This window comes from Battus philenor, unplaced genomic scaffold (genome assembly GCF_028537555.1).
Source record: "Battus philenor isolate CCGP_79_NKW_IND1 unplaced genomic scaffold, ilBatPhil1.0.hap1 SCAF_22, whole genome shotgun sequence".
NCBI lineage: Eukaryota > Metazoa > Arthropoda > Insecta > Lepidoptera > Papilionidae > Battus > Battus philenor.
In genome coordinates this window covers 4673576-4690147 of record NW_027181685.1, presented here as the reverse complement: position 1 = coordinate 4690147, position 16572 = coordinate 4673576, and positions in this window count along the sequence as shown.

Genomic DNA, 16572 nt, shown 5'->3' with positions numbered 1-16572 from the left:
GCTGAATTACCTAGGCGACTTTTCAGTAGAATAGATCCACTAGCCAGAGAAATGTGTGCCTTAAGATTTCAAGCCGCTCATTATCAATAACTAAGACAAACAAGGACTCCAACTTTGGAAACAATATAAGATTGACAATATTAAGTATTATTATTACCATTTTATACTGTCATATATTGAATGTTTACAATTCAGTCTGCTTCGTAAATACACGCAATGGTCATAGTAAAGTCGACTTCAACTTGAAAAGAAAACTTAATTTACTAAACAGAACACCCAATCTTTAAACGTTCATCATCTGCAGGCAATTATGGCACGAATTGATTAATATGCATGATAATATCTGCATCTATTTGAATAATGAAAGCGTGCTTACTAGTCCGTTAAACGTATTCGGAAATCGAATAGACAGCCGCTAACGCTCCTATTATCCAGATTGCACGTACAAGGTATCGTTTAAAATTAGCTTGTTGTTATAGTGAGCAAACTTAATATTTACAAGGAGAAATAACTTAAATATTCAAAATTTTATTTTCAAGTCTTTATCCTATACCAATAAGGAGATAAGTACTACAGTTCAGTCTTGTTTTTTTTTTAATTTCGTCATTTTTTCCGCGAAGAATGCCAGAAGAGCCATGTTCGGCTTCCTTAGAACGATATTCTTCAACTAAAGCCACGAGATTTTCTTACGCGCTCTGATCTCAGCTGTTTCCTACATTCATGATATTTAATACAGTAGTACAACAATTAATTCCAAAGTTTTATAATCATATATAAAATCCTTTACACTATAATGTGATTTTTTCAGGTTTCTTTTTCAATAAACTTTTTAATTTATCATTTCAAGTTTAGACATTATTCAAATTACAAATTCAAAATATCTTAATTCAAGTAAGCATATACATGTGCTTTTGAATCATTCAATATTTTAAATTGTAAGTCGTAAGCTACCACCGGCTAGAAGCGCTGATCTTTTGAGAAGAACCGGCTAGAAAGTCAACGGTTGCCATATTTCTTTTTTCAAATTCAATATTTCTTTTTTCATGTCAGTCATGAATGTTAATGGCGCCAGATCGCACGCACCTTTAGCCACACAGCAAAAATTAAAAGAGTTTGAAACTTTAGATTTCAACCTGTTTCGGTATCTTTAGAATTTTTTGGGTAAGCGTCAGCTTAACATCAAGAAAGGCCTGCGAAAATTACTAACAGGTTTTTTTCTAGAAGTCCAAAAATTTCTAAAGAAACGGCTTCATGTTACTGCCTACAAGATGGCTAAAATCTTCGAACAAACAGAACCTTTTTAAACAATTGAAAAACAAAAACACTTTTTAACAAATTGAAAAAAAATTTCCCGGTAATTAATATTAAACGTGAAGGAAATTTTTACCAAAACTATAAGCCAAGCTTACCATATGTATAGACACAATAACTTTTCTAACATCACGGAAACTCTATCAACTTTTTACTACACTGTCTCCACCGAGAAAAGTCTAGAATTTTTAAACTTTTCTGGCGACACGACTGCAGAACTCTGTCCAGTTCTACAAACTTCGTCACCTCATCGGAAACTTTTAGGTATTATTTACCTCTCTAGAACAAACAAAAAGTTTCCTATTTTTTTTCTACGATTGCATAAGATGAATTGAAATGTTTTCGTACTTATTTGGTCTATCAAATCAACGAGAGGTGCTATTCGTGTGCATGTATTAAAGGCCAATTTTTGATTTTTCGCTTTAATTTGAATTCTATCGTTTTCTTTATTTAATTATTTAATTCATTAAATCATGTTATACAAACTAAATATGAAAACAAAGATAAATGAAATTTAAGCTTTTATTAATTAACAAAATTGATTATTAAATTTTATTACATAATTAAATTTTCACTACCGATTTCCAAAATAACCAATAGCGATCTGCATGCAGGGTCTTCTGTCGTCTACATCGTGTGTAGACATACCACGCCGCGCTAACTGGTCTGTGGTATTCACTCCACAACCTTAAATAAAAAAAACTAATGTTATTCACATAGCTACTATGTATAATTTCGTTTGGTTCATATGTACTAATAATAACTACCGAAGTAAATTAGCTATGAATTCTAGGACTTTTCCAGTCAAACCGTTCCATAGAGCGTAGCCAACTTTCTCACCTCGATGAAACTTTATTCCTGTTCAATTAGTCGCGAAACTTGTTCAATGCTTTGAAAGAACTAGCAACTTTGCGTTCGTGTCTTTTTTTGCTAATAAATGACGGCAAGTTGCCTGTGTAAATATATTCGTTATTCGATCTACATAGTATAAAATGAGAATCCAAATGTATTTAACTTTTTTATTTTATATGGGAAACTAACACGTATCCATACAGGGTACAAACAAGACTGTAATAATGTTAAATATTTAAAACTTCACAAATATTTTATTAATCACTTAAAATAATTTAAAGGTAGAGTAAAATCTATAATAAAAAAAACATATGTATCAGGTGTTTCAGTGCACCATTAAAAGTCTTTTATTACTTAACAGAATATGTGTTAATAAATTTTTTATTGTAAATTTTACATGTCTGTTGAGAAGTTGATTTCACCTGCATTTACACGGCAAGTAATTGTAGCAAAGAACGGGAAAATGCGTTCCTTTCGCTTATACTGTAACGTTGCAAGTTAACGTCCCATAAATCTTAGTTAAAATTTTAACCAAAAAATATATAATCACGAGAAACGTCTCATAAATCGCAATACGGCAAAAAATTGTTCAACCCTTAGCGGGTAACGGTACGTCTCAAGTGGCGTGGGGTCGTGGGAGCATGCTATTGGTTTAACGGATCTTTGTTTTTATAACAAAAATTCCAATGCGCCCGCGCACCAGCACACAGAGTTTACACCAGTGCTCGGGAGAAGGATCCTGGCCTCGGTCGCGTTCACTAGCTTGGTGTCGTCTCACGCACCGACGCACACTCTTTGTGTCGGTTGCGTTCACCAGCTATGTGTCTTCATACGCGCCGGGGCCAATTAGAATTTACGTTATAAATTCACGCCTTGGTCCTATTCATTCTCCGGGCATCATTTAGTTCACGCCACAACCTTTACATCGTCTCGCACCCCAAGGGGTGCAAGGTTTACACTGCAAAGTTTATACTACAAGTTTTAGACTGCAAGTTTTACATTGCAAGTTTTAGACTGCAAGTTTTACATTGCAAGTTTTACACTGCAAGTTTTACACCGTTGAAATTATATCACCGTGCACCGGAACCGACACATACTGCAACCTACCGGCGCTCCCTGCTATCGACTTGCTGCCGCCTGACCAGTCCTGGGAGATCGTGCAGCTGCCTACCACCACCATCAGGGGAGTACCGAACTGCGGTGCAAAATTAGACCAGGCCTTCTGCCCACTACCCTTAGTTAAATAATTAAACACATATATATTTTTCTTTGTGTGCCTTTTTGTTGCCATCAACCGCTACCCTTTTATTAAATATATATTATATATTCATCTTCTTAAAACGGCACAATACATAAATATTATTTAATAATTTTTGGCAATCCTCCTTATTGTCTATTAGTATTATTAAGAGCATCACTGTGAACAATATGCATCTCGATTTCTAACCAGATATATATTATGCTACTATGCTTCAGAGATATACTATAGGTTATATTATGGCAATAGTTGTTCTATTGCCATAATACGCTATAATTTCTTAACATTCTGTTTATATTAAGCACAATTTGGTTCACAAATCATACATCATAAAGTGTCTGTGACGGTTAAAGTATTTTCGTGCACGTATTTGTCCCATATTCTATGGCGAGGAAAATAGAAACCATGTATGACCGTGGTGGTGTTATTACAAATATACAGAGACTAGTTTCTGATACGTTTACCCCAATACGATGGCAGCGACTACATCACTACTAGCATCTGAATCCAAATTGGTATTTGAATTTGGATTCAGCCGTGTAAAAATAATTTAAATATATAAAGTCTAAGCCTTATAGGAGTTATTAATACATAACGTCCTCACATGAATGTTACAGTTGTGTTGTTAGCGGAAAAGCCAGAAACGGTACAACCAATTTGGAAATTATATATATTTTTAAAGCGCTACGAAGGCTCCGACGATGAAAAAGTAATATTAAACATTGAAAAGAAAATAGTATTAACTAAATTTTTCTTTTCTCATACAAATCATAGAGTAACTTAAACACTCGTCTATGGCTTTAAAAAAATCGATGTCAATAGAAAACAAAAAGGCGTGTTATATATATTATTATTAAAATTTTGCGTACTGCATAATTAAAACTTATTTTTGTTAGTAATTACTGTATATTACCAATATTATTAATTATTTATTTAATCAGTGACTGCAAATTTTCTATATCTATTGAAAGTACGAAGTATCTGGGGAGATGGTCGACGTATTCTGTGTCTTCATTTAGGTATCTCATCTCCATCCAAAGGTTTGTGTTTTCCACCTCTGTATCAATGAAACAGAATAACAAAAATAAAACAAAGGTGGTAACTCCGTATAAATTATTTAACCTTTGTTTATTCTCTATATTTATTTTGTGAATTATAAATACTCTGACGTATTTCTTTCAATTGCGTTTTAGTGTACAAAAAGTATAAATAAATACATAAGTGTCATTGAACTATTGTTTCACAGGTTCTGCGATATACAGCTTAGATTTCCTTTCAGCATTAGGTAAGTTAAACACTGGCGTCATAATTTTTTTACGCCATAAAATGATTAAAATAAACACAATTAAAAAAGACTTGGGCGATGAAGGTACATATATGTATAATTAATTAATAATAAATGGTTACGCATTTGACACTAGTAAAACTATTGGAGATATTGTATCTCGTTCAGTACTTAGACAAGCATGTTATTGGAGCGTGACGACTCAATCCATATATGCCAAAGAGGGGCAACACGTAATCTGCATATATTGAAATGTTTCGGCCCAGGGGTGCATAAGTTCTTGCCGCAAATTTCAATTGAACATTGCCGTCAGTACGGCTGCAGATGCATCGACGACCCCCGGGACATGTTCTGTGCGGGACTTCTATAAACTGAATTGTACAATTTCACACGAGCCGCATGAATTTACAATCAGCGTTGTTTCTCTTTTAAAACCCTTCTACCATTATTTTCTGTAGCATTCTCTTATTCATATCATTATCAACATAGGATTATTCTTAGAGCTTTTGCCCAATTGTAAACGCCATGAAAATAAGGCCAGGAGAACCTCAATTTAATAGAAATAAAAATAAGATTGAACTAAGCTACAATGATATAATTCAACTTAAAGCTACAAAGATTCTAAATGCACCATAATTTTAGAAAATCCCTTGGCCAACTCGATGGATTTTTTTAGGTCAGTTTTACGATATATTATTTTTATATTTTATTTATTTAGTCTGCACTCAATCAAATTCCATATCATGAAATATGTTATATAAAGAAATTAAAAGAAGTATAAGTTCACAACTGTTGACTAAATGCAACATTCACTTATTATATTTACTACTGTGCCGTTTAAGTAAAAGAAATATAAATATATATGTTTATATATATTTAATTATAATGGGTAGTCGGCAACAAAAGGCAAAAAAGAATAATATATTTGTATTTAATTATTTAACTAAGGGTAGTGGGCAGAAGGCCTGGTCTAATTTTACACCGCAGCTCGGTACTCCCCTGATGGTGGTGGTGGTCAGCCGCACGATCTCCCAGGACTGGTCAGGCGGCAGCAAGTCGAGAGCAGGGAGCGCCGGTAGGTTGCAGTATGTGTCGGTTCCGGTGCACGGTGATATAATTTCAACAGTGTAAAACTTGCAGTGTAAAACTTGCAGTATAAAAGTCGCAGTGTAAAACTCGTAGCGTAAAACTTGCAGTATAAAACTTGTAGTATAAACTTTGCAGACTAAAACTCGCACCTGTGAATAAATGTCACAGTTATGATATACATATATAAGTATATGTACAATTTGCTCCGCTGACAGTAAACCCCGAGATGGCTTGCGACGAAGGAAGGGAAGAAGCCGAAAGCAGTTGATGTGATTGTTTACTGTCAGAACGGAGTTACAAAATGTAAAGCATGTAAAACAATAATAGGAGAGATAAACAAATAAACAAATTGAAAAGTAATAATGAATACATAATGATGGAACTATGGACACAGACAAAATGTTGAGCTCTAACTTATAGATAAACGCTACTTAATAATGATGTCTTCATAATATTTGTTCAACACTTACCCCTTGGGGTGCGAGACGATGTAAAGGTTGTGGCGTGAACTAAATGATGCCCGGAGAATGAATAGGATCAAGGCGTGAATTTATAACGTAAATTCTAACTGGCCCCGGCGCGTATGAAGACACATAGCTGGTGAACGCAACCGACACAAAGAGTGTGCGTCGGTGCGTGAGACGACACCTAGCTAGTGAACGCGACCGAGGCCTGGATCCTTCTCCCGAGCACTGGTGTAAACTCTGTGTGCTGGTGCGCGGGCGCATTGGAGTTTTTGTTATAAAAACAAAGATCCGTTAAACCAATAGCATGCTCCCACGACCCCACGCCACTTGAGACGTACCGTTACCCGCTAAGGGTTGAACAATTTTTTGCTGTATTGCGATTTATGAGACGTTTCTCTTGATAATATTTTTTTGGTTAAAATTTTAACTAAGATTTATGGGACGTTAACTTGCAACGTTACATTACCCCGCGCGTCACCGAAGGATTTTATTTCATTTAAAGGAAATAAAATCCGAACTTATTGATAAGAATTTCATTTTTATCCTTTTAAACTCTTTCTTTCATACTTCTCGCAAACAAACTAGCAATAGTAATCACTATAAGGATTACTAACGCGACCAAACAATAATGAAGGTTATAGATTCATTCTAATAACCCAAACGAAATATTACGCGGTTAATGGTAATGCTTTAGTTTATGTTGTGTCGCATTGTTTGTTATTTATTCAAACCTATTATTTTTAAATCCTTTATGTGCCATGTTCCAACATTTTTATCGGCCATGTTTTCTAATACATACACTAAGAGAGAATTATTTTTAATTATACATTTTATTTAAAGAATCAAGAATAACGTATGTCTTAACAAGCACGTCTTCTACGCTATCGGAATCGTCCGAAATTTGATTCACTCTATTAGTATAAAACATCCCCAGAAGGAAAAAGAGGACCCAGTGTAGCGATTTGTTTACGTAAGTTGTTAACAATAGCGCCATGTTTTATCTACTTAATAAATTGGTAAAGAGAGAAAGAAGAAAAAATTAAATGCACCACAATAAGGAAGGTGTTGAACAAGTATTCTACTCAATCTACTCCGTTCTGTTACAAATTCACTAACGAACGTTATGGTTGCTAGTATAGATGTAAAAAAAAATAACACAAAAAAAATATGAAAATGATGCGTATAACTGCAACTAATGTGTACGGTCCTATGAAAAAATAGCAGAAGCAAAAAAAGTTAAACATAAGAACAAAAAGTATGTTAAACTAAACAAAAACTTTTTTAAGTGAAGGATGTACACTTCAGTTGCTGGCAGTAGAAAAGGCAAAAATAACGTTTTACAAAATTAATTAAAAAAAAAACAATCACATAACTACACTACAATGCAAAATCAGACCTTTTAATACCACGTTAAGGGCGCCAGTGTGCCGTTATAAGAAGAAAAATATGTATTTATAATAAAAATGGGTAGTGGCTGTTGGCCTGGTCTGATTTTACATCGCAGCTCGGTACTCCCCTGATGGTGGTGGTGGTCAGCTGCACGATCTCCCTGGCTCTCCTGATGGTGGTGGTAGGCAGCGCACGATCTCCCAGGACTGGTCGGGCGGCAGCAAGTCGAGAGCAGGGAGCGCCGGTAGGTTGCAGTATGTGTCGGTTCCGGTGCACGGTGATATAATTTCAACAGTGTAAAACTTGCAGTGTAAAACTTGCAGTATAAAAGTCGCAGTGTAAAACTCGTAGCGTAAAACTTGCAGTATAAAACTTGTAGTATAAACTTTGCAGACTAAAACTCGCACCTGTGAATAAATGTCACAGTTATGATATACATATATAAGTATATGTACAATTTGCTCCGCTGACAGTAAACCCCGAGATGGCTTGCGACGAAGGAAGGGAAGAAGCCGAAAGCAGTTGATGTGATTGTTTACTGTCAGAACGGAGTTACAAAATGTAAAGCATGTAAAACAATAATAGGAGAGATAAACAAATAAACAAATTGAAAAGTAATAATGAATACATAATGATGGAACTATGGACACAGACAAAATGTTGAGCTCTAACTTATAGATAAACGCTACTTAATAATGATGTCTTCATAATATTTGTTCAACACTTACCCCTTGGGGTGCGAGACGATGTAAAGGTTGTGGCGTGAACTAAATGATGCCCGGAGAATGAATAGGATCAAGGCGTGAATTTATAACGTAAATTCTAACTGGCCCCGGCGCGTATGAAGACACATAGCTGGTGAACGCAACCGACACAAAGAGTGTGCGTCGGTGCGTGAGACGACACCTAGCTAGTGAACGCGACCGAGGCCTGGATCCTTCTCCCGAGCACTGGTGTAAACTCTGTGTGCTGGTGCGCGGGCGCATTGGAGTTTTTGTTATAAAAACAAAGATCCGTTAAACCAATAGCATGCTCCCACGACCCCACGCCACTTGAGACGTACCGTTACCCGCTAAGGGTTGAACAATTTTTTGCTGTATTGCGATTTATGAGACGTTTCTCTTGATAATATTTTTTTGGTTAAAATTTTAACTAAGATTTATGGGACGTTAACTTGCAACGTTACACTACATGTACATTGGACAAGTTATAATTAACAACAAAGAAAATATTCTTAATACAGAAGTAGAACCAATGAAACATGAACTTTCGGAATGAAATATGTTAAATTAATTTAGGTTTTCGATTAGAATGTGACAGGCCATTTACTTATTTATTTATATAAAACTTTTTTATACATTTTATGTATAACGGCTATTTAATACCGAAGGCATTCTCTGCCAATTAACCGTTAGACAGTGTAGCTATAAATTAGTAAAGGTAGGTGAATTACTTCTAGAAAGTCTGCAGGGACACATAGTTAACAATATTTTATTCTATTATTAAGAATTCCGAATTTCGAAAATGCTTTTGTACAACATTATCAGTATATTATTTATTTATTTCTAAAGTCATTGATTTTAATAATAATATAAGAATAATTGACGATAATGCTTTTAACAAACTATCAACTATCATAACAAATTATCTTTCATATTATACGTCTATTGTGGATAATTACAATACGCGCATGTGTGATGTCTCTAAATTATCTTGTTATAAACTTAAGACATAAGGACTTCCCGCAAGGAAGTCGCTGGAAGAAAGCAGCGCAAGTCCAGTCATTGTGGTGACTTTTGGGGAGGCCTCTGCCTTGCAATAGGAGGCTATGAGCTGATAGCATGATGATGACATCGAATTTTTAACTCCTTCTATTATTTGATGACCGCCCGTTTTATTTCCTTGGTGATTGAATTCATTCAATGGTTGTCTGGAAGAGAATGCCGTTTGCAACTAGCCATCTGCTTTATTAGATTTAGTTTTGCCTGTGTATTATTGTACAGTAAACAACTAAATTATTAAATCCAAATGTATTGAATTTACCAAAAAAGTATAATAGAAAAAATAGTATACCCAGTCAAAAGACATTTTTATTTTAGAAGAACAAAGTCACTTTTCTTATATATACAAAAGCAAACATTACCTTATAAAATCATAAGTTATTTCACGTTACTAGTTTTGTAAGGATATCTTCATTCAACTCAAGAAATTTGCTACTCAACTTTTATAACGTGATATTAGTAAAACATTGCAGTAAATGTCAACAACGAGCTCGTATTTCGAGACTCTTTGCTGAATTTTAACTTAAAAATTTTGTTAGGGTAATGTTGTATATGTTATCTTCATTTGACATAGCAACAGTTTATAATAGGCTCTGATTTTTTTCTCGTAATTGAAAAAAGGCAGACTTACTGGCTAAATATAATCCAAATTTTTTTAATGAAACATACGATAACAAAAGTATCCACTTAACAGGTTTTTACTTATGTTATACAAACTTTCTTTAAAATATGTTGTCAATTTATCCATCTTAGCAAGAAGTATTATATATATGTAAATAGAATAAAGCTCTAGAAATATATTCTAGATTTACAAGATGACTGGTTATAGGTTTAAAAGCTGTAAAAGGTGAATTTAATCATTTGCCGTAAATTAATGCATAATAAATTAAAAGTAGTGGTATTACTTCATATTAAAATAAATTATTTTTACTTACTATCCCTGCACACTTTGCACTGCGAAATTTTTCATCAGTCTCATTTTAAAAAATTTATATAACATATCTCAAAGTGATGACTATAAATGCTGGTTTCAAATAGATGGCAAAGCCTTAAAGCTTTTTAGTAATAACGAAGTTATACATTCACATCTTGAAAGTTTTTACATCTGTATACATCGGATGAAGACTTTTAATATATCATATATATCAGATAATAAATCAGTCTCTAGACTATAGTCTTAACTAACAAATTCATTTTCACGCAACTAAGAAAGAAATTTTTGACCCGAACTGTTACATATACTACATGTAGTATATACTACTGAAGGCATTAAATTGCAACTTTTATCTTTACGCGCAGCCTCCATGGCCGCTACGAGATATTCTGTGAGAAAAAAACGCGTTCGAAGCTTTAATCACGCTAAAACCTTCATTCCGCCATTTGTGCTTTAAAACTGTCGAACAAAGTAAAATACAACTAAATATCTTTATTTTCACTTAGTTGAGATACGCTTGATTTTGAAGCCCCGTTAGATAATTATTAAAGCTTAATTTATTTAATTTTGTGAACCATACTTCTTGCGTCAAAAAAAGTGAAAAGTAAAAACGTCAGCGAGTTTTAACATACATTGATCAGATCAAAATTAAATCTTAACTATTGAATAAGAAAAGGATCGAGGAAATAAAAACAACAGGTGGTATGCAGTCTACATAGCGCATGAGACATGGTCTCTGGGGCCTTAATTTTCATCTTGTGAGTGGATATATTACGCTGTCTTATCAGAAGTCTATGGCGTGAGCCTATTGCCGTCTTACGGTTAAATAATGATGTAATTACGCATATATTGGCTTTCAACTATGTCTTATTTAGATATTTTATTTTAGTTTTCGATTACGAAAAATCAGACATCATTTTTAAAGCAAATTTGGAAAAACATTAAATATGTTTTTTTACTGTAAATCGTACAACATTTATTAATAAACGATGTGTATGTTTTTAACATTTGAAACTATTAAAAGTTATTCAAATTTTGTACGTAAAAATTTGACTTTATTATAGGGCCAACAGGGTCGAAAATTAAGTAAAATTGTAAAAAGTCAAAAGATAATTGGTGTAAAAAAATTATGCACATAAAGAAATATCTTTACTTTTTTTTTTGAAACTAAACTCCTTACATTAAAAAAGATAATCAGAGAAGCCAGATGCTACTAATATTTGAAGAATGAACCAGTGTTATTATTATTGTACAAAAGCAAAAGAGTAATAAGCTGGCGTAGCGGTACTGTACTACAAAGTATTAACGTGTCAAAGAGTATTTTTACGTATTCAAGAATCATCATGAGTGAAAAGATATTTCATCTTGACTACAACAACGAAATCAATATCCCATAGCTATTCAATTTAATTTCACATCACTTGACAGCACTCTTAGCAAATTACTCTAAGTTTCTATAGGAATAATTGGTTAATAAATTATTTTGCTAGAGAGCATATCCAATAAACAGGAAGGGTGATAAATACTGTAACTACCAGGAGAGCGATATCAACAGGCTTGTTTACAAGTAAAGATTCAATTCAGTAGAGAATCAATAAACCAGTCGGTGTAAATATTTTCCAAGTCGTACAGATATTTTTATGATTTGTGGTAATAGAAAACAAATTTACTTCTATTATTTATTTAGAACAACAAAAAAATCTTATCAAAAGTTTCTTTTCAGAAAAGCTTAACAAATACAGTCAAAACTAAGTTATGCGAGTTCGTTGAAAAAGAACAAAGTATTGAAATGACCGAAAAACTAACTCTATGTAAACTGCTATAGGTATATTTGTTCAAGTAAAATAATTTATTTAATTCTGTGTTATTTAATTAAAACCACAAATAAATTAAAAAAACTACGAAGCAAAACTCGCGTGTATTCTCTTTTATCTATTAAATACTATTTACATAAGCCTTTTAATTCATACATGAATTTGCATATAAAAAATGTATAAGCATAAAATAAAAATAGCTATCCCGTACTCTCTTCGCGTGACCTGCAATACACTTTTATGGGAGCAATTTAATAAAATCCAATCTTAGTTTTTAGCACAGTAAAGAAATAAACTGTTACAGTTTGAATTTTTTCTGTGAAGTCCTTTGCAACTGCCCTTGCATATAGGATTACATAAAATCCGTGCATAACTGATCTTTACGTGACAAAATTAAATTTTTTTACCAAAATTTCAAGTTTCTGAGTCTTACGGTTCCAGAGATATTGTGAGAGGCAAAATGTAGGTGGAAATTTTTTATATTTACAGATAATTACAGAAGGAAATGTTTTCATAACATACATATACTGATAAACATAAAAAAATCAACCATAACTGACCAACCAAAGCTTAAAATAACGTTAAATCATTTACCATAGATACAAATCAATTTGAGATATTACGTAAGAAACTACAAAACATGGTGTTTAGTGATCCGCTGTTTTTTACGTCAATATATCTTTGTTTTTCCCTTCGTGTTTTGCTGTTTAGTACTGATAAATACGAATCCATTGCATTAGTATTCACGGGGCAAATCTACTTAGCATCTGTAAATAAGAAAACAAATGGAGACGGCGAAAGTAATCTCTGCTTATGAACCCGCCGGTAACTTGGATTGAAGGATATCCGCGTGTTGCTGTATCGATTTGTTTATGTACTCTTTACACAGATGAGGCAGCTGTGTTTATTCTCACAAGCATATTTTGCTTTAAAAATTATATCATTTACTTATATAAGATTATCTGGCAATATAAGCATGGAATTCCTCCGTTTACACAAAATTCTCTCTTATAATACAAGATCATTAATATAAAAGTACTATTTATTTGCCGAGTAATTATATTATAAAGGGTTTTTGGAAATAGGTGTATAATCTTCAAAGAGTAAAACGTATAGCACATTATTCAGCAACAAATTTTCACGGTTTTAAACATGTTTCTAATCAACCCAGTACAAATTGTTTCTCGGAAAAGATAAATTTTTCCGAAAGAATATTACAAGCCATTAATTTTTAATAGTACAAAGTCTGTGTGATAGTAAACAAAAATTAATTTGGATATGTAGTAATTCGAATTTTTAAACGGCTTTTTCTTACTATATTACCGAAAAGTTATTTTTTATTTCTGACAAATTTACTGCAAATGAGAAATAAATCATACGCCTCCTTATAGCTTCTACACCTTTAACTTATCACCTTTATATAAAGAATATAATATTAGAGCTCTATTCTATAAACATACATAGAATAGAGCTATATATAATAATAATATATGTCTATAATAATAATAATACTATCCGAGTTTAAAAAATTTATGACAAATTTAGAACAAAATTTAAATAACATATAAGTAGGAAACACTGTTAACGTATAGTTTATGAAATATTTAGGTAGTAATAAAAATCCAAAATGTAGTGCGAAGTACATTAGTTTTTGGATTTTATGCAGCCAGCAATTTTTAAAATTAATTATTATGTGACATTAATTGACAATATTTACACATATAAATATATCTAACTAGCCATAGTAGTGCTATTGGAAAAGTGTGCGATGTCATATCACTGAGTTAAATATATCTTATATTCGGCTAACAGCGTAACAACGTCTCCAGAGATCAACGAGATAACACTTTTCTTGTGCCGTTGCTGCGTCGTTATTTACTTCCGCTAAATACAACTTTCGTATATTCATAAAAAAAATTAAACAATGTTAACACTTTCTTTTGTTTTTGATTTTAGCAATATAATCTATTTGCTATAAATAGTGTTATGAGTTATTTTATCATAATTTGCTATGCTTAGATCTAAAGATTTTTCCCGTAGAGGTAATAAATAGTCTGTTTTATCTCTATGGATTTATAAAATAATTTTTACCAGAGACAGCTATAATAAGAGCATTTAATTTGGCGTGTCGGAAATATTTCGTTAATAATAATCTCTTATAAACACCGGTTTTAAGGATCTATATTTAAAATATATTTCAGGTGTGCAAAATCAAAATCCTGGCACTAGACATTATCACTTAATGTCTGAAGAAATCGTAGGCTCTTTAATTAAAAAAGATTTTGAATGTCTATAATTTATATAATATTATGCAATTTATAGTTTATACATTTATAAAATAGGATTTAACACAACCTTTCAAATAAAATCTTTATTCGTCTACAGTTAAGAGAAATAGTTTTTTTACTACTAATGTGTAATAAATACTTAGAATATCTATTGTTATAAGGACTGAGTTTTTAACCAATATGATTAAAATCTAATTATTTCGTGTCAAGCTATGAAAATAAAATTTAAAGCAGTACCTAGGTGTTGATTGTACCTAGATTTTGATATTATCACTTACATGCTCTCGTACTTAAAACTAGACAGAGAATCCGGTCTAACGAAAACAAAAGAACTCAATGAAAATTTTGTGAAAAAAATGCTTCACAAACTCTATGCAAAAAAAACTCCTTCAGTTCTCGCTGAAATCTACGCAGTCTGTAATGTTAAAGTGGCCACAAGTAAACAGAAATTCAAAATGTAACTTTTGGCTAAATTTTCCACTGAATTTGCCCATGAATACATTTGGCAACGTCGGCGTGAATGCTGAATGAATAAAAATGAACAAAGTGAGGTGCGGAGGGCGGTTAATCTTTGCTGCTTGGAATTTATTGCGCGTGTTTCCAGATTAAATATTTGGGTTTTTTTTTGTGGCGTCGCGAATTTTTTTCTTTCGTTTTAAAACTAGAATATATTGCATGGACATTTCTACGGAACAATTTCCGTTATGGCATCTACAATGTCTGTTTGTGCATTTAAATTTCATAAGCAAATATTGTACTAAAGTAATATTCTAGTGTGTCGAGAATATATGTTTATTTTTTTCAACTAGAAATCATACAATTTATAATTTCAATTACGAAAAGAATTAAGACGTCTTCTATTATGCAGATTGCTTTCAATATTGTTTTCGTCGCAGAAACGATAGTCCCTTCTAAATATGGTGATGGATAAGGGTGCTGCAGATTATCGTGGATTAAGCATTGCACTAATGTTGGAGACACACATTACAAAAAGTTTCTTGAGGACCTTAAGCTTAAACAACGCCTCTCGTCGATTGTAAATTTCAAATGATTTAGCTACCTTATGCGAAAGACGTAAAGACGTCGGCAACACTTGTTATCCAAGGTTCTACACAGACTGTAAATTTGTGGTCGGCTCTACTGAAATCAGGGCGCGTTTAGAATGCTAGTAGATAAACAATGCCATTATAAAGATGTACAATCTGATTCTAGTTTCTATCAAAATGGACTCTTCTGGCATTCTTCTCATTTCGTACACTTGTGTTTACTGTTAATGATCCTATTTGAATAATAATACATACATATTAACGAATAAAGAGTTGGCCCAACTTTTCGACGTACGAATCAAAAGAGGACCTTCTGGAAATCGCATCCGAACTATCTGCAACGACCTCTGTGACGACTGCTAAGCTAATAACATATTACTACGAATATCGAGTAAACAATGCTTGAACTTTCAATAAAATTTTTCCTAAAATTTTGTATATAAGAACGTGTGTAAGTATTTTACATTGTAGATATTAACTTTTATTTAGTTGTGTCTTAATAGATTTTTATTTGTGTGTAAAGTGAAAACAATTAAATTCCTTATTTATTTTATGATAATCTTCAATTAGGCGCTTTCGGAATATTTTAGTCAACTCTTTTAGAAATTCATAAAAACGCGATCAATTGTATATTAATGGGTATTTAAGACATTCAGAGGGTCTAGTATAGGGTCACAAATGCAGTGATTATACGTAAAAGAATTATTATTAATTAATTTTTAATTATTAATGGAAGTGTTATATTAACGGTGGTACGCAATTGTTCCTCGCCCGTGAGTTCACGCATTATTTGTGCGCTTATGAATGGACAGAATAGTAAAACAGTAAATTGGGCTTACATGTGTATTATATTATAATTAATAAATAATTATCCATAATGAGTCATAATATTTTAATGAACACAAATAAAACGGTTTTAAATAATACTCTTTACCAGGTATAATTCATGTAGACATTTTTAAGCAAAGATGATGGGCATAAACAGATTAGTGAAGTAGATTTACTCACTAACGTAATTTCTAGGCATCACATAATCCCGAAAGCAATTCTATTTCCTC